Here is a 19,820-nt window from a genome sequence, read left to right on the forward strand (position 1 = left end):
CAAGTTAGTAGAGAGAGAGGAGGGCAAGCTTGAGAGTTGAGAGACATCGACTGAAGCTTGCGAACGGCGAACCCGAACTGGAACAGCGGACGATGGAAACTGAAAGATCTGGGTTTTGATTTTTTGAACAATCTGAAATGATATGCCAATATGGGTTTTGAACTTTTGATTCTTGCAGACAGATAGATAAAACTGAAATATATGGGTTTTGAACTTCTGATTCTTGTAGATTTTGTAGTTTGCAATTGCAGAGAGAGAGAGAGGGCAAATTCAGAGAGAATAGAGATGGAGGCGATTAGGGAGGCTAAAATGATTTGTGATAGGGAAAAATAAACCTAACCTATCTTGACCTAACGATAAAGGCAACTAAGTGTTGACCAGCCGCCAGACCTCTTCGACTTTCAAACGATGATATTTCCATTGGATAAGAATGATAATATTTCATTATCAAGGATAATGAAAGATGACATGGTTCCACAAGGTAAGGATAACCTTAGCACAATTTGAGAAAGTCAAAGGGGTAAATCATATCTCCGACAAATCTGGCAACAAACGAATCTCCTCTGATCTCGCACAAGCGGATCTCCTCGGATCCCGCAAATAAACTGAGGGAGAACGACTATAAGAATGAGATCCTACCTATAACGACCCAAAAATATACCAAAATAATAATAATAAAACAAATAAAATTTCGACATGACCTTCGCAGAAAAAGTCCCTCTACGACCTGTTGAAATACACAAAATGCAATGGCCTCACTGGGCCTTAAAACTAATCTATCATGTCCCAACGCACAATACAGATATTATATCACATTCCCAAATGTTTACATACATAAAAAAAAATTCCGTTCCTCCATCTTATCTAAATAAGGAACACACCTTAGTTACATCAAGTTACAGTCCATAATTTGTAGCTAAAATTTAAAAGTCCATAACTTACAACATCATACTAATTAAACTAAAGTTTCACAAAATAGTTAAGATTACATTTACAAAATATTAGAATTCTAATACAAAAGATAGCAAAATAAAATAGGTTGCCAATCTCATCTAAATTTGTGGTGGATCGTCGTCCGTCACCTCTTATCCGTGTCCTGAAAAATGTTAAAAAAAATGGGGTGAGCATAATGTCACGAAGTGATTCCTAAGACGCTTGGAGGATGGAAGACACGCATGCTGGTTGGCAAAGAGCAGAGTTTGACTGGGAATGGTTCCAGGGAAGGGGCGTGCAGGAGCACAGGATGGTACCTCTTCAGAGTTCAGGCAGGTCGACTCGGTTCAGTTCGAGGTGCTTGTCGCTGGTCGTGGACTTGACTATGAAGAAGGGAGTTGGCCATCCCTGCACAAACTGGTCGGGAGCTGGAGCCGTTCCCCTGACGAGGCCATGGTAGGCCGAAACCAGTCAGCATGTATCTTTGGGAGGGCAGGTCGTTGTGGCTGACCAGGGCGCTTGCGCGAGCTGAAGCAACGCCTTGGTGCCGCACGGGCCGTGCCGTTGCGCCAAATCTCTAGGCCCGTGACAAATGGTATCAGAGCAGGACTTGGGGTAAAGCACGGTGGGGTGCCCCCTTGTCGGTCCGGGAGGGGTCAGAGAATGAAGACGGTGCATTGAAGTTGCGTCGATGTGGAGGAATCAATGCAGTTGGGGGGGGAGAGCCTCCATCTCCCCAGGAAGAGGCGTCCGTTGAAGTTGCGCATTGAAGGGCAGGAGGGCCGCGCGCACCAAAGTTCGTGCTTAGTCCTTGGGTGATGCAAACCATGGTGAAGGGCGAGCATCAAGTCGGCAGAAGGCCATTGCTTGCTCGGGATGTCGCGGAGGCGGCATGACGGAGAAGAGTCACGTCCTTGAGGAGTGGACGTCCCCTTGGTCCGAGGCCTATCATTGGGCGAGTGCAGTGCAGGGAGCTGCACAAGGAAGCGATGGTGGGAAGGCGAGCATACCGCATAGAGGCAGACTTTGGAAGGGAGTGGACGCAGTAGTGAAGCGCCGCACTGCGACAAGGACGTCGCAGGATTTGGGTGGGGGAGAATGTCACGAAGTGATTCCTAAGACGCTTGGAGGATGGAAGACACGCATGCTGGTTGGCAAATAGCAGAGTTTGACTGGGAATGGTTCCAGGGAAGGGGCGTGCAGGAGCACAGGATGGTACCTCTTCAGAGTTCAGGCAGGTCGACTCGGTTCAGTTCGAGGTGCTTGTCGCTGGTCGTGGACTTGACTATGAAGAAGGGAGTTGGCCATCCCTGCACAAACTGGTCGGGAGCTGGAGCCGTTCCCTTGACGAGGCCATGGCAGGCCGAAACCAGTCAGCATGTATCCTTGGGAGGGCAGGTCGTTGTAGCTGACCAGGGCGCTTGCGCGAGCTGAAGCAACGCCTTGGTGCCGTACGGGCCGTGCCGCTGCGCCAAATCTCTAGGCCCGTGACAATAAGCTCAGTAGGAAGCGTCTAAGATACACTTCTTATATCCCCGTGAATTTCACACAAAGAATAGGCAAAAAGGAGCGGGGTCATACCATGGGAAATACATATTCTCAATCACAATAACAAGTATGTAGCAAATGTCAACTAATCACAAATTTCCCACAATGTCATGAAGTGCAATGTTATGCAAATGTCACTCCCCGTTTTCGAAACAATTCCGTTTCAACAACCAAACCGTTAGTATAATCCGACCCAAGGCACCTCCAAGGCATCACAAAAGGAAAGTTGGTTAACTATCCACGACTACAAGGTACCTCCAAGGCGTCGCATCCGGCCTAATTAACTCAACTACATTACTTTCTAGACTACACCAATATCACGGACCACTAGGCACTTCTTAGGCATCTGGTTTTCGCAACACTTTTACAAAATATTTTTCCCAAAACAATTTCGTTTGTTCTAAAAATATATATTTTTTTCCTTTTCTCTTTCCCAATGAATGCATGAATGCTTTATACTTTTAAATGCCAATTTAATACTAAAATTTACACACATTCCATCTACATCATCATGACATTCTTGATAAGAAGCTCCAGACATTTATTTCCATAATTATAACATAAATTTTCATAATAATTAAAATCATAAAACAAACCAACACTAAGCATGATTCATTACAAATTGAAAATCATCATACTAATAAGCCTAATTAACACATAACACACATTTATCACCATAAATACAAATAACCCTAACAAACACAATAAAAAAAATTAAAAATTAAGCATGCTTAAAGTCAAATTAAAGGGGAAAATTTATAAGAAATCCAAAAAATAGTGGATTAGAGCACCCCTTCCTCAATCGGAGAGCAAAGACACAAAAGCCCCAATTTAAGCACAAGAATCCTAGAATTTTGAAATCCCTAGAGTGTACCAAATGATGAATTGCTTGTACTCACAAGTAGATCTCGCTGAGCTTTTCGATTTGCCGCAAACGGCACCCAAAAATTTCAAGTGGTTGAAGAGTAATCAAAGATAAAAGTTGTAAAAGAAGAAATAAAGAATTTTTTTTTTTTTTTTTTTGTTCCAGCGAGAGAGAGATTTGGTCTGATTCTGCCGAAAGGTAATGGCATTACCTTTGTTATAATAGGAGGTGGGTCCCACTATTATTTTATTTTCTTTTATAATAAACTTTAATAACATAAACACACACACACACACACACACACACACACACACACACACACACACACATATAAAACAACTCACAACATTACATTCTCTCTAACTTTAAAAGATTTCGTCCCCGAAATCAAGTCATACCTGAGGGAGAAAACAATTCTAGATACTTAGAGCGAACTTCCCGTTCAAGCTTCCAAGTAGCCTTCTCAATTCCGTGATGCCTCCAAAGAACCTTTACCAAAAGTATCGTCTTGTTCCTCAACACCTTCTGCCGTGTGTCAAAGATCTGAACTGGTCTCTCTTTGTAAGAAATATCCTTATCAATGTCAACCTCAACCTAACTCAAAACGTGAGATAGATTAGGCTTGTACTTCCGTAGCATCGATACATGAAAGACATTGTGGACTCTGTCCATCTATGGTGGCAATGCTAGTCTGTAAGCAACCTCTTTTACACGGTCCAAGATCTTAAAAGGTCCAATGAATCGTGGCAATAACTTGCCACTGTTCCTGAACCTCATCAACCCCTTCCGTGGAGAAACCCGAAGAAAAATGTGATTTCCCACCTCAAAGGATAACGATCGTCTCTGCCTATCCGCATAACTCTTCTGTCAGCTCTGAGCTGTAAGCAATCTCTGTTTTATCAACTTAATCTTCTCTGTAGTCTCGAGTATAATGTCGGGTCCTAAAACGGCTATCTCGCCTACCTTAGTCCAACAAATAGGAGACCTACAAGGTCTACCATACAACGCCTCAAATGGAGCGATCTGAATACTCGTCTAATAACTGTTGTTGTTGGCAAACTCAATAAGTGGAAGGTGATCCTCCCAACTACCTCTCAAATCAAGAACACAAGCCCGAAGCATATCCTTTAAGATCTGGATGGTACGCTCCAACTGGCCATCCGACTGTGGATGGAATGTCGTACTAAAGTGCAACGATGAACCAAACGCTGCTTGAAGTCCTTCCCAGAACTTCAAAGTGAACTTGGCATCCCTATCTGAAACAATAGCCGTTGGAACCCCGTGTAATCTTACAATCTCTTTCACATAAAGTACAACAAGTGCTTCCGCGTCATCTATTTCCTTAATAAGCAAGACCTGTCACAAAATGCATTGCAATCTCCTCCCATTTCCGCTACGCTACCGGCAATGGTTGTAATAAACCAGCTGGTCTCTAGTACTCGGCCTTCACCTGCTGACAGGTAAGGCACTTAGACACAAACTGTGCAATGTCCTTCTTCATTCCATTCCGCCAATACTGACGTCTCAGATTATGATACATTTTGGTACCACCTGGATGAACTGCAAAGCGGGAAGTGTGAAATTCCCGTAAAACGTCCTCACAACAAACTGTGGGAACAACCAACAAACCCCTAAACCGTAGACCTCTATCTACATGTAAGGTCCAATCCTTCACTGTTTCATCACCAGAAATCAGAGTGTGAATAGCATCCAAATCCGGATCCTGTCTCTGTGACTCAATCACTCGTCCGATAAGAGTAGGCTGAGCTACTAGACTAAACAAGAATTCTGATTCACTGCCATTGTCAACATCAAAGCGATATAATCCCATCTCTGCCAAATTTTCAAGCATCTTCCACTTCCGAATAGCTAAATTAGCCAAAGTTCCATGAGATTTCTGGCTTAAGGCATCAGCTACCACATTTTCCTTACCCGGATGATATTGCAAATCCAAGTTGTAGTCTTCCAAAAACTCAACCCATTGCCTCTATCTGTTGTTCAGGTCCTTTTGTGAGAAAAGGTACTTGAGACTCTTGTGGTCCGAGAACACCTCAAATTTCTCATCATACAAATAGTGTCTCCAACACTTTAAGGCAAAAATGACTGCCACTAGCTTTACGTCATGAGTAGTGTAGTTATACTCGTGAGTCTTCAACTGTCGAGACCCATAAGCCACTACTCTACCATCCTGCATCAGTATACAACCTAAACCATCACGTGAGGTGTCACAATAGATCACGTAACCCAAGCCACGCTAGAGTATCACCAACACTGGAGCCGTAGTTGACCTTATTTTCAACTCTTGAAAGGATGACTCACAGGCCTTATTCCATGCAAACTTGATCCCTTTCCGGGTCAATCTGGTCATAGGAGCTGCCAAACGGGAAAAATCTTTCACAAATCTCCGATTATAACTCGCTAGGCCAAGGAAACTCTAGATCTTAAAAACATTCTTGGGTTGCTCCCAATTCAGAACTGTCTCAATCTTTGATAGATCAACTGACACTCTCCACCTTCCGAGACGACATGTCCCAAAAATTTCACCTCATGTAGCCAAAACTCACACTTCTCATATTTAACGTATAAACGGTGCTCCCATAAAATCTGTAACACTATACTCAAATGGGTCTCGTGCTCCTCCCGAGTCTATGAATACACAAGAATGTCATCCACAAAAACTACCACAAACTGGTCCAGGTAATCGTGAAAGACACGGTTCATTAGGTCCATGAATGCCATCGGTGTATTAGTTAAACCAAAAGGCATGATAAAAAACTCATAATGTCTATACCACGTACGGAAATCGGTCTTTGGAATATCTTCCTCTTTAACCCACAACTGATAATAACCTGATCTCAAGTCAATCTTCGAAAAACAACTGGCTCCCCTCAATTGATCAAATAAATCATCTATCCTTGGCAAATGATACTTGTTCTTGATGGTGGCATGATTCAACTTCCAGTAATCAATGCACAACCTCAAAGAACCATCTTTCTTCTTAGTGAACAAGACCAGTGTACCACACGGTGACACATTCGGTCGGATGAAACCTTTTACTCTCAAATCATCAAGTTGCTTCTTCAATTCTTCTAATTTAATCGGTGCCATATGATACGCTGCCATAGAGATTGGTGCGGTACTAAGCATCAAATCAATAACAAATTCTACATCTCGGTGTGGGGATAACTCTGTCAAATCCTCCATAAACACATCCAGAAAATCATGCAAAAACAACGGATAATCAACCCCACAAATCTCAACATTATCATTAGCTAAGAGACTAGCCAAACAGAATGTCTGCTGATCTCGACCTCTAACACCATAGAATGAAAGAGTGAGAGGATCACACCAATCTACTACAAAATAAAAACAATCCCCATCCGAGGTACACACTGAAACTTTACGCCTAAAACAATCAATAATAGCTCTGAAGGATGACAACCAATCCATCCCAAGAATGATGTCGAACCCTGTCATCTCAAGAAGAATGAGATCAAACTCAAGAACACGTCCGGCAATCGTGATGGAACAACTCCTACAAACTCTACTAGGAGCAATTGAACCCCCGATAGGTGTGTCAACACAAAGCGGTCCATCTAACTGACAGACCTCCAACCTCAATGCCCGTGCAAATGATGAAGTGATGAAAGAACAGGAAGCACCAGAATCAAACAACACACGAACCCAAGAATGGGATACAAGAAACATACCCCTGACAACTGAAGGACTGGATGATGGCTTGGTTGGAGTGAGTGTAAACACACGACCCTGAGTCCTCTGCCTCTGAGAAACACCTGTCTGATAACCAGACTGCTGAGTGGGTGCACTCGAAGAAATCCCTCTGCCTGGTCGTGAACTCTGTTAACTGAGATGGCTGAGGTGGTAGTGGCGGTTGAAATCCTGCCTGGACTGTGGTAGACTGCATCTGCCTCTGTTGTGAACCTCCACTGCTGCCTGAACCACTGCCCCGCTGTGGACAATCCTTCATCCTATGACCCTGCTGGCCACACCCAAAACACCCACCAGACGCCACCTGAATCTAAGTACACTAGGACTTATGATGCCCTAACTGCCCACACTTGAAACAAATCACCTGAGTTACCTGAGTCTGAATGCATTGGGACTTGTAATGTCCCAACTGCCCGCATCTAAAACAAGTAACATTTGGTCTAAAAGACCCCATGGACACTGAAATTGTGGGTACGAATCTGGCTGACTGCTGTCTCCTGAACCCTGACTGCTCATGCTTCTGCTTCTTACTTGATTGACCCTCGGAGAAACACTCATACCCTTGTAGTGCTTGTAGGACTCCTTAATAGCCTTGTTGTCTTTGCTCTCAGCCTCAACCACTAAGGCCTTTCGCACTACTTTTGCAAACTATGTCGGTTACGAGGCAGCTACAATTGGTCTGATGGTAAGATCAAGGCCATCAATAAATTTCTCTATCTTTCCTTCCTCATCATTAGCAATCCCAAGTGCAAACCTCAAAAGCGACGTAAACTTGTTCTCGTACTCAGTGACAGTCATATTTCCCTGCTTCAACCCATCAAACTCTTTCTTTATTTCTCTCCGCTTAGGTGCCGGAAAGTACTTCTCGTAGTACAACTTCTTGAATGTAACATAGGTCATTGTGTCCAGATTGTGGGTGTGAGAAACAGTCTTCCACCAAATCTCAGCATCCCCAACAAAGTTATAAATTGCCAACGTGATCTTCAACCTGTTCGTTGCCAAATTCATAGCACTGAGATGCTTCTCCACTCTATCCATGAAACTATCTGCAACAAGCGGATCAGGACCACCCTCAAATAGAGTTGGCATCAATTTCACAAACTTTGCAATGTGGTAAAGAGTATCATCTGACTTATTTGTCTTTAGAGGTGGTGGTGGTGCTGGTGGTGGCACAACCTGTGATGATGATGCTCCTGCCGGCCGAAATGCATCGAAAAGAGCTGTCTGAATGACCAACTTCAACTACTCCTCATGGTGGGACAAAATCACGCTTGTCCCCCTCTTGGTGGAACAAAATCACGCAACAAGATATCTTCCTCAACTTGCTCCTGATCTCTTTCCACGGGATTGGAGTTAGAACTTTCCCCGGGATCCCTTCGTGGTGGCACGACGCTATAAGAAAAAAGAAAAACGAATCAAAAACGATGACACTAATAAACGCACGAGAATGAAGTCCTCACACAAATGACTTAACAAGAATGGAAACACATAAACACCTTCCATACTCCCAGAATACCCAACTAATGATAAACATGATCATTTTAATAATATACAATAACACTAAGCACTTAGCACGTAATCATATAAACAGTTAAACAATTAAGCATGCCTTTCAAATAATTAAACACCTTAACACATAAACATATAAGTATGCAATCACATAAGCAATTAATTAAGTAAACAAATAATTCAACTCCTTATGCAATCATAGGTAGGCCTCTACCCGTCGTCCTAATGGTATTCGAACCATTACTCTGATACCAAATTTGTAATGTGTAATACCCCGATATTTTAAAGGATTAATTAATTGGAATTAATTACTATTATTTTATTTTTTTCAAATGATTTGTTCGATTAAATCGTGATTAATTTATTTTATTTTATTTTTTTAAAATGATTTTTATTTTATTTAAATAAGTGTGTCGATTAGTTGTCTTGTTTTAATTAAATTATATTTTTGTAATTATATTTGTTGAATTGATATGGTGTTTGATTTGTGGAAAGTTAGGAGTTAATTGTTTATTTAATTTGTGTGTATTTAAACTTGTGTGATTTATTGTGAGTTATTTGTATTTAATATGTTTAATTTAATTATTTTAATTATTTAAGTTGATTGGTTTGGGCTTAAAAGGAGTGGAACCAATGGATGGGGTCTTGGGCTTGAATGAAGTCTTATTGGGTTAATTAATAAAGGCCCATGAATATGAAGATATTTAAAATAATTATCTTTCTATAATTATATATATATATAATTATATGTATATAAATATAATTAATTTATAATCATTATGGAAGGATATATATATTTATTGATATAGATATAGGTATATATATGATTTATTTATCTAATGATTTTTATGGAAGAAATATATATATACTATATAATGTATATGTGTATATATATATTTAATATTTAAAGATTATTATATTTATTATTTTATTTGGTAGTCATAATTGGAAAAGGATTGGGAGTTTTAATGCGCATAAGTATATGTATAAGACTTTAGGGTTAAGAGTTTTTTTTACACATTAGAAAAATAAGAGAGTTAGGGAGAGAAGAAGAAGGGCAGACAATAAGGAGGCCGGATCAGAGACATAGGACGTCAGATTTGGAAGAAACAGGCGAGTTCTTCTCCATTTCTTCTCTTAGAACTCATAAGCTTATCACCTTGATAATCAAAATAATAATTTTATTTTATTAAATTAAATTATTAATCGGATTAGATGAACATGTTTATTCTTTACAAAAATAGGTGAATATATGTATGAATTGTTCTGATAATTTAAATATTGTATGTGAGCTTAGACTAATTAAACTTTATTTCTAAAATTTTTATAGTTGCTTTAACTTTGTGTAGCATGATTAATTAGGTTAAATGGATCAAAATATAATTATATATATTCATTTATGGCCAAAATTAATAAATTAAACTTTTGATTTTTTTTTTTTCTATAATTTTCTGGACTGATTCTATATTTTTAGAGTAATTTTTGGATTTTTAGAATTATATATATATATATATATATATATTGTTTATGTGTATATGCAGTGGGAGTCTGTAGCGCATCAAAAGGGCGAGATTCCAGTGTGGTGTGGTCTATGTTAAAAGTGTGTACATGTGAATCTGGGGCATTGAATTGTGTAAGATATAATAGATTAATTCGGTGCATTACGGTGTATAATATATTGATGTACACGTTGATCTGGAACGTTGGATGAAGTGGATGATGATGGATTGATTCAGTACAGCGCAGGACATGGGGAATTGGTGTGCCCACAGATCTGAGGCGTTGATGGAGGAGAAGTGATTCGGCGCGGCTGATTACACTGCAGCGCATAACATCAACCAATGGTGCAGCGCGTGCAGGCACGTGAGAGAAAGTGAGGATAGCTGCCAAGGAGTGGAGGCGCGTGTAGCAAGGTTAGGGGCGTGTGGAGGCGCGTGGGGGCGCGTGCAGTGGTGTTTGAGGTCCTGAAAAGCTCTTGTGGGATCCAGCGAATTCCCAGAGTTTGTTTTTACACTGTTAGGATTGAAAACAACCATCAACGAATGCGTTTGTGGTGTTTTGAGAGCCATAGAGTGTCGCTTTGATATATAATGTGTGTATATATTTTTAATTAGAAGTTGGGGATGGAAGGAAGTGGGTATAACTATATATATATATATATATATATATATATATATATATATATATATAATTTTAGTAATTAAGGATTATTATGGAGGGTGGTACATATATATTTATATTAAGCATTATCTATATATATATATATATATATATAATTTTAGTAATTAAGGATTATTATGGAGGGTGGTACATATATATTTATATTAAGCATTATCTATGTATGTGTATATACATTTAAGATGATTAAATTATTTTTCTTAATAGGTATATCTTAATAGGCCAGTTGTTAAATTAAATGGTATGCTTATAATATGCATAGAATGCTTAGGTATGGTTTGGTTTATGATTAAATTAGTTTTAAGATTTGGTATAGGTTGAATTGCCATTGCATAATTAAACTATTATGTATTAGATGATTTAAAAATTCATCTATGGATATCGTATGTGTAAGTTGGATTAGGATTGGATATTCTTATTAGAATAATCTAGTAACTACAGGATAATTATTATTTTATCATATCAATTAAATAATATTGGTGGAGATATGGATGATTTGTCAAAGCCTAGATTAGTTGTGTGATTTAATTAATTAAAGAAAATCATTATTGGGTTTTGGATTAGTTATAATATTCCTTTAGTTATATTTTATTATTTAAATGATTAAATAATTATCTATGATGGAGTTAAGATTCAAAGAGTTTCTTTTTAAAAGAAATATATATTGGTGAATTGGTTTAGGTATGATTAAAAATTTATCATTGGTTAACGGTTTAACAATTTAATGAACCATTAATGGATAGGATTATTGTATTATATACATATGTGTATCAACGTACATTAAAGTTTAAACTTGTGATACCCCTAAATTTTTGCGCGTGGGTTGATCAAGTCCACACCCAAAAATATGGGGATATAAAAAATAATTGATAATAAATAAGCACATAATACAACATAAATAGAAACTGAATGAATAAATTAAACAGAAGGGAAGTCTAAGTGATAATAGGATTACAGTTATACGATACAAACTAAAAGTTCCAAATTACAACTTGGGAATCTCATAAAGAAGACCCCTAAATTCGAAACCAACTACATAACTGAAATAGACAAGTCTAATATCTAAATGGATAAAACTCCTACCCTGGAGTAAATAGTAAGAGTAGATGCAACGTAGATGCAACGAACAGCTAAAACCTTAGCCCTGTGGATGAAACTGACGAAGGCCTGAAATGTTTCAACAAAAGGTAGGTTAGACCCACAAGCAAGTCCTCTCTACTACATCCCAACAGAGAATCGATAAAATAATCATCTCAAATCAAAAACCATACCAGTAATGATATCTATTAATATAGAAATATACAACACCAAAATATAAATTATTAATCACTGATATGCAATAAAAGGGGTAATGAATTCCACAAATGATAAGTGTAAAAACACAATAGAAAGAAACTCAATAATAATCAACCACGTACCCAATAGCCATAAAATCTGTCCCGGTAAAGTGAGTCTAAACTTATTAGCTAGCTCACGTGGTTCCATACATGCATATAAATAACCAACCACATACCCAACAGCCATAAAATCTGTCCTGGTAAAGTGAGTCTAAACTTATTAGCCAGCTCACGTGATTCCACATAGGCATATAAAAGTAATAATGATTGTAATTTAAATGACATAATAATTTCCATAAGATGCACACATCATAAAACATGTTAATGATTAATATCGTCAATGACTTATAAGCTAATTAAATTTCAAATAACATTCGTTATATTTTAATATATAAAAACTATAGCATGATTAGTATAAAAAAAAAAAAATTACAATTTTTAAAAATAATCCATTATAAAAATATCCGAATACTTATAGTGATTAAAATCACTTAATAAAATACTAACAATGTTTTATATCATTAATTAAAATAATGCTACATTTATGATTAAATAATAATCACAAAGATCATAAAACTACTTAACACTTAATAGTATTTACCAAGCAAAACATCACCCAATTAATTTTAAATACCAACATTAACATAATAAAATATTTTCCATAAATAATTCATCTCAGTTTAACTAATTTTCACGACGCTATCTCACTAAAATAGAAATATCTCCTAGTAGGATAAGAATCTGAAGATGAAATTCATACCATTGGAAAGCTAACGAAAAATCCTTAAATTTCAACTCAAGAATGACCTAATTTGGAGTTAAAACGACTAAGTTATGACCGTTTCAATTTCGTGTCACAAAACAGGCAAAATAATAGGTTGGGCTCAAACGCTACTGTGAGCGCGCCCACACTGGATTAAAAGCTAAGCTCCTGACACATGGTGTATTCTGATTCACTACTATATCAACTCTGGTAGTGCGCGTCGTACCAGATCATTTCTCACGGCTGCATGGGTATATTCATGCGCATGCACCGCACCTTATCGAAGCCTTATAAATCATCAAGATTGATGGTCTGGATCCGCACGCACATGGTGTTTCATGTAGCCGCGCCGTACTGGATCACAACCCCTTCTTCTCTACCAATTGTCGCCGCCGGTGGCCGGAAAACTTCGCCGGAAGTTGCAGAATGCATAAAATGGCCGGAAAATACAAAAAAATCTAAAAAAAATTCCAGAATAATCTATAAAATTCCTAAAAAATTATAGAAGCCTTATTTAACCATTTTTAAATCATAAATGCAATAATTGGTCCCATAAAAATTATAAAACACCTTAAACTCATTTTAATTCTAAAATTCATCATAAAAATAAAAATATAATTAATCACCTAAACTAGCATGATTCTTGATCATAAAATTGCATACGCACAGAGGTGAAAACTTTATAAATTCAAAGGGGAAGAGAAGAGCTTGGACTTGCCTGTTATTTTCGTATTTAAATCAATCTGCAAGTTCCCTCCAGCCTGTTCCTCCAAACTTCTTCTCCAAATCCTACAGTCCTCTCTAGTTCTCTCCTTCCTCACTCTCCGAACCAAGGTAAGCATAACATATATATATATACCAACTCTCTCTCCCTCTTCATAAACACTCATTCTCTCTCTAATAAATTCTTTGGAGTCTTTCTCATGAAGTCTTTGAAGTAGGCCGGCTATGTACAATACACTAAAGTCCTCCATCCATTAACTATCGGAGCAGATATCAGCCCATTTGTCTTCTGTTTTACCAACCCCAACATAAGATAGTCAAAAGCAATTCAGAAGCTATTTTATTTTATTTTATTTTTTGCTGACAATACCTAGTGCTACACAATCTCCCTTAAAGATACGAAACTTACCAAAATCAAACTATTAAATGTAGTTTCCAACCCACCAATAAATACTAACTTAAAGTTCTAAAAAAAATCATTAAATAATTCTTAACAATAAATAATTTAAATGCACATAAATAACTAAATAACGATAAATAATTAAAAGCACAAAATAATAATAATAATATATATATATCGAATTTAATTTAATCCAATTTAATCAAATAAAACTCATTTAATAATTTCCTTCAAATTACGGGGTATTACAAAACTTTATTATGGTTGGTTTTGTTATAGATGATTTGTTTATTGGTTTTCAGATATTTGGTAGAGAGAATTTACTCGTAGGGTTTAACCCGCGATTTGTTTTTCAGATTATTACAAGTTCAAATATCGAGGTTGATGATCCGCAGCTGGAGGACTTATCTATTCTTTCGGTTTATTTAAAAGTAGGATATTATTATTAGTTTTTTTCATTTGACATTAGTATTTATTTCTAAAATTCTGGATAATAACTTTTGGTTAAGGGTTCCTTGAGTTACAAGATTCTCGAGTTGTAACTATTTGAGAGTTGTTAATGGATTTACTACTTATTAGTTTCCTTTAGCGTTTAATTTTATTCTTTATTTTATTTTGTAATTTGTGCTTGTTTAAATACTTTAATTATTTTGATATCCATTAATTTTGTACGTGAATTTGATCAACCCGTATTCCAAAATTAGGGGGTAGCACATAATGACCCAAAAAGATACCAAAATAATAATAATAAAAAAAATAAAATTTCGACATGACCTTCGCAGAAAAAGTCCCTCTACGACCTGTTGAAATACATAAAATGCAATGGCTTCACTGGGCCTTTGTCCCAACACACAATACAAATATTATATCACATTCCCAAAATGTTTACATACATAAAAAAAAAATCCCGTTTCTTCATCTTATCCAAACAAGGAACACACCTTAGTTACATCAAGTTACAGTTCATAATATGTAGCTAAAATTTAAAAGTCTATAACTTTCAACATCATACAAATTAAACTATAATTTTACAAAATAGTTAAGATTACATTTACAAAATATTAGAATTCTAATACAAAAGATAGCAAAATGAAATAGGTCGCCAATCTTGTCTAAATTTGTGGTGGATCGTCGTTCGCCACCTCTTTTCCGTGTCCTGAAAAATGTTAAAAATAATGGGGTGAGCATAAACTCAGTAGGAAACGTCTAAGACGCACTTCTTATATCCCCGTGAATTTCACACAAAGAATGGGCAAAAAGGAACGGGGTCATACTATGGGGAATACATATTCTCAACCACAACAACAAGTATGTAGCAAATGTCAACCAATCATAAATTTCCCACAATGTCATGAAGTGCAATGTTATGCAAATGTCGCTCCCCGTTTCCAAAACAATTCCGTTTCAACAACTAAACCGTTAGTGTAATCCGACCCAAGGCACCTCCAAGGTGTTACGAAACGAAGGTTGGTTAACTATCCACGACCACAAGGCATCTCCAAGGCGTCGCATCCGGCCTAGTTAACTCAATTACATTACTTTCTAGACTACACCAACATCACGGACCACTAGGCACTTCCTAGGCGTCAGGTTTTCGCAACACTTTTAGAAAAAAAATTTCCCAAAACAATTTCGTTTGTTCTAAAAATATTTTATTTTTTTCTTTTCTTTTTCCCAATGAATACATAAATGCTTCATGCTTTTAAATGTTAATTCAATACTAAAATTTACACACATTCCATCTACATCATCATGACATTCTTGATAAGAAGCTCTAGACATTTATTTCCATAATTATAACATAAATTTCCATAGTAATTAAAATCATGAAACAAACCAACACTAAGCATGCTTCTTTACAAATTGAAAATCATCATATTAATAAGCCCAATTAGCACATAACACATATTTATCACCATAAATACAAATAACCCTAACAAACACAATCAAAAGAAATTAAAATTAAGCATGCTTAAAGTCAAATTAAAGGAAAAAATTCACAAGAAATTCAAGAAATAGTAGATTAGAATACCCCTACCTCAATCAGAGAGTAAAGACATAAAAGCCCCAATTGAAGCCCAAGAACCCGAGAATTTTGAAATCTCTAGAGTGCACTAAATGATGAATTACTTGTACTCACACGTAGATCTCGTTGAGCTCTTCGATTTGCCACAAACGGTACCTGAAAATTCCAAGTGGTTGAAGAGTAATCATTGATAAAAGTTGTAAAAGAAGAAAGAAAGAAATTTTTTTTTTTTTTGGTTCCAGCACGAGAGAGATTTGGTCTGATTCTGCCAAAAGGTAATGGCATTACCTTTGTTATAATAGGAGGTAGGTCCCACCATTTATTTTATTTTCTTTTATAATAAACTTTAATAACATAATCATATATATATATATATATAACAACTCACAACATTACACTAACAGTCAATAAAGGTACAATAAAAAATGATTATTAAATTCCTGCCTTTCTTTTAGACATCCGACAACTGACTTGATCGTCGGAGAGCTCTTGGTAGGCACCACATCAGTGCCGTCAAGATTCATCGATTTTCTACTCCCTTCTTTGTAGGAAAACGATGTCGTATCGGACCGTGTAGATTTCTCCCCTAACAGTTGGCGCCGTCTGTGGGAAACGCCAATTCCCTTAAATCAATAAATTACTCGGTTGGGTATATACACTTGCGTTCCGGTATGGTAACTGGAAAAGAAACATCATTGCAGGGATCCAGTCAAAGAGAAGGGTCGGGTGAACACCCAGACGTCCCGAATGACCAGGAACGGCTTGCAGCGTTAGAATTATAGGTCCAAACTCTGAATCAGGGTATAGACCAGTTGATCCAGCAAAATGCAAGATCCTGCAACATCTTATCCCAGCGGAACCACCACCTCAATAAGAATTGTCTGACCCATATCCTCCCAATCTGAATAATGGGGGAGAACACGAGAAGGACCGAGAAAACGATCTTCCTCATAAGTTTGAGGCAGAACAAAGCCAAGTCGGAAACCGACATAGAAAACCTCCTTCTCCGCCTCCGCAGAATCCCCAGCCTCAAACAGGCACAACCTTCTGTGTTAAGGAAAAAACAGAGAAAGTTACTTATCTCGACATACAAATCGAGAATCTCAAGGTGAAAATGGAAGATGTAATGCAGGCTATGAAAGGGAAAGGTCCTGCCGTCATAGATGACCCGGTGCAAAGGACCAACTTGCCGTTCAGCCCCGCAATTATGAAATGCCCCCTGCCTAGCAAGTTCATGATGCCCTCATCGAAAGCTTCAATGGGACCAAAGATCCCCTTGATCACCTGAAGACCTTTCAAGCTCTTATGCATTTACATGCCGTATCAAATGAAATCATGTGTCGAGCTTTTCCCACTACACTTAAGGGATTGACAAGAGTTTGGTTCAACAAGCTGAAGCCAGAAACCATCAACACTTTCGAAGAACTGAGTAAGCAATTTGTAAGCCACTTCATTGCAGGTCAGAGGCATAGGAGGCCGGCCACTTACCTGCTTACCGTGAAGCAACAGAAGAGAAAGTCGATCCGGGAATACATCACCCGATTCAACACAGAGATGTTGCAGGTAGAAGAGGTGGACGACAAGGTGGCTTTGATCGCTTTCATATGAGGACTCCAAACCTCCAGATTCTTGTTCTCCTTATCAAAAGAACCTCCAACCAGTATGGCAGAGTTGTTGATCAGAACGCAAAAACACATGAACGCTGAAGATGCCATGAATGCACAGAAGGGAAAGGAAGGAAATGACAAGAAGAGGTCAGCCCCTCTCCCCAGGGATGAAAAGGATACCAACTATAAAAGATCATTCTTCAGCCAAAGTGATAGGACATATCGTGAGAATGACTCAGATAAGTATACCGACTAACAATTGTCTCACAGCTGGAATTAGCCTTATCAAGTCATTCAAAATAAAGACCGGGGGCATCCTAGTTCATCATTTTAAATGGAGGGTAGCTCCCTCACGTGTTATTTTGTTTTCCAATAAACTCACCATCACCAATGAGATGGATGACCCTCATTTTTTAAGCAATAAAATATTATATTTTCAGTTACCTACCTACGTGGTAATTAATGCTCTACAGAAAGCTAATAGAAAACCTAATTCCCTTACTAAATGGACGAACTGAGTAAAGCTCGCAAAACATAATTCCCTTACTAAAGGGATGAGGTGAGTGAAGTTCGTAAAACCTAATTCCCTTACTAAAGGGATGAATTAAGTGAAGCCCGTAAAACATAATTCCTTTACTAAAGGGAAAAGCTGAATAAAGCTCGTAAAACAAAAATCCCTTATTAAAGGGATGAGCAGTGAAGCTCGTAAAACCTAATTCCCTTACTAAAGGGATGAACTGAGTAAAACTCGTAAAACCTAATTCCCTTACTAAAGGGACGAGTTGAGTAAAGCTCGTAAAATTTAATTCTCTTACTAAAGGGACGAGCTGAGTGAAGCTCGTTCTCTTATTAAAGGAGTGACGAGCTAAGTGAAGCTTGTAAAATTTATTCCCTTGCCAAAGGGATGGACTGACTGAAACCTATAAAGTTTACTCAAAAGAAAAATCCAGTTTTACATCACTAAGAGTCATTGACCATGGGTTTGAATCCATGCCCTTCCAAAACAAAACCTTGATTTGGTATCTGTATTAATTCCACCATTGGGAATAGTACCCATGGGAATAGTACCCAAGGGAAGATTACCCAAGGAACATTACCCAAAAAAAAGATTACCCAAGGATACCCAAAAAAAAAATTAAAAAAAAAAATTTACTGTTCAAGTGAACAGTACCTGCAACACGATTCCCGAGGGAACAGTGCCAAGGGCAAAAAAAAAAAAAATTCACATTCCCAAAGTTAGACGAGCAAGTTTGGGAATGGGGGTCAATTGATAGGGAAAAATAAACCTAACCTATCTTGATCTAACGATAAAGGTAACTAAGTGTTGACCAACCGCCAGACCTCTTCGACTTTCGAACGATGATATTTCCATTGGATAAAAATGATAATATTTCATTATCAAGGTTATAATGAAAGATGACGTGGTTCCATAGGGTAAAGATAACCTTGGCATAATTTGAGAAAGTCAAGGGGTAAATCATATCCCCGACAAATCTGGCAACAAACGATCTCCTTTGATCTCGCACAAGCGAATCTCCTCTGATTCCGCAAATGAACTGAGGGCAAACGACTATAAGAATGAGATCTTACCAACCAATAAAGGTACAACAAAAAACGATTATTAAATCTATGCCTTTCTTTTAGACCTCTGGTAACTGACTTGATCATCGGAGAGCTCTTGGCAGACACCACGCCGGTGCCGTTAAGATTCATCGATCTTTTACTCTCTTCTTTACAGGAAAACGGTGTCTTATCGGACCGCGTGTATTTCTCCCCCAACAATTTGCCCTAAAAATAATCAAATATAATATATATATAATTTATTTTTTAATAATAATATAATCAAATATATATAAATTTCTTGAAAAAAAAAAATTTTTAAAAAAAACTCAACCCCGTCAACCCGACCGAAATATTCGGGCTGGGTTATGACCATAACCCATGTTGGATACAATTCGGACTGGCCCTAACCCAACCCGATTTAGATTGAGGTTGGGTTGGGACTGGGCTGGGTTGGGCTAGCCCAACTTGCAGCCCTATATGCGAGTAGGAATATTTTAAAAAATAATTTTTTTTAAAAAAAAAAAAACATTTTTCTCTATTTTTTTAGAACTTTTTTTTGCTTAAAAAAGCCTTTAAGGCACTGTTTGGGTTAACAGTGCCTTAACGGTTCTTTGATTCAATTATTTTGAGTAAAAAAAA

The sequence above is a fragment of the Cornus florida genome, unplaced genomic scaffold (genome assembly GCF_030987335.1).
Source record: "Cornus florida cultivar Cherokee Brave unplaced genomic scaffold, ASM3098733v1 CherokeeBrave_3.0.0_Hap2_Chr01, whole genome shotgun sequence".
Lineage (NCBI taxonomy): Eukaryota > Viridiplantae > Streptophyta > Magnoliopsida > Cornales > Cornaceae > Cornus > Cornus florida.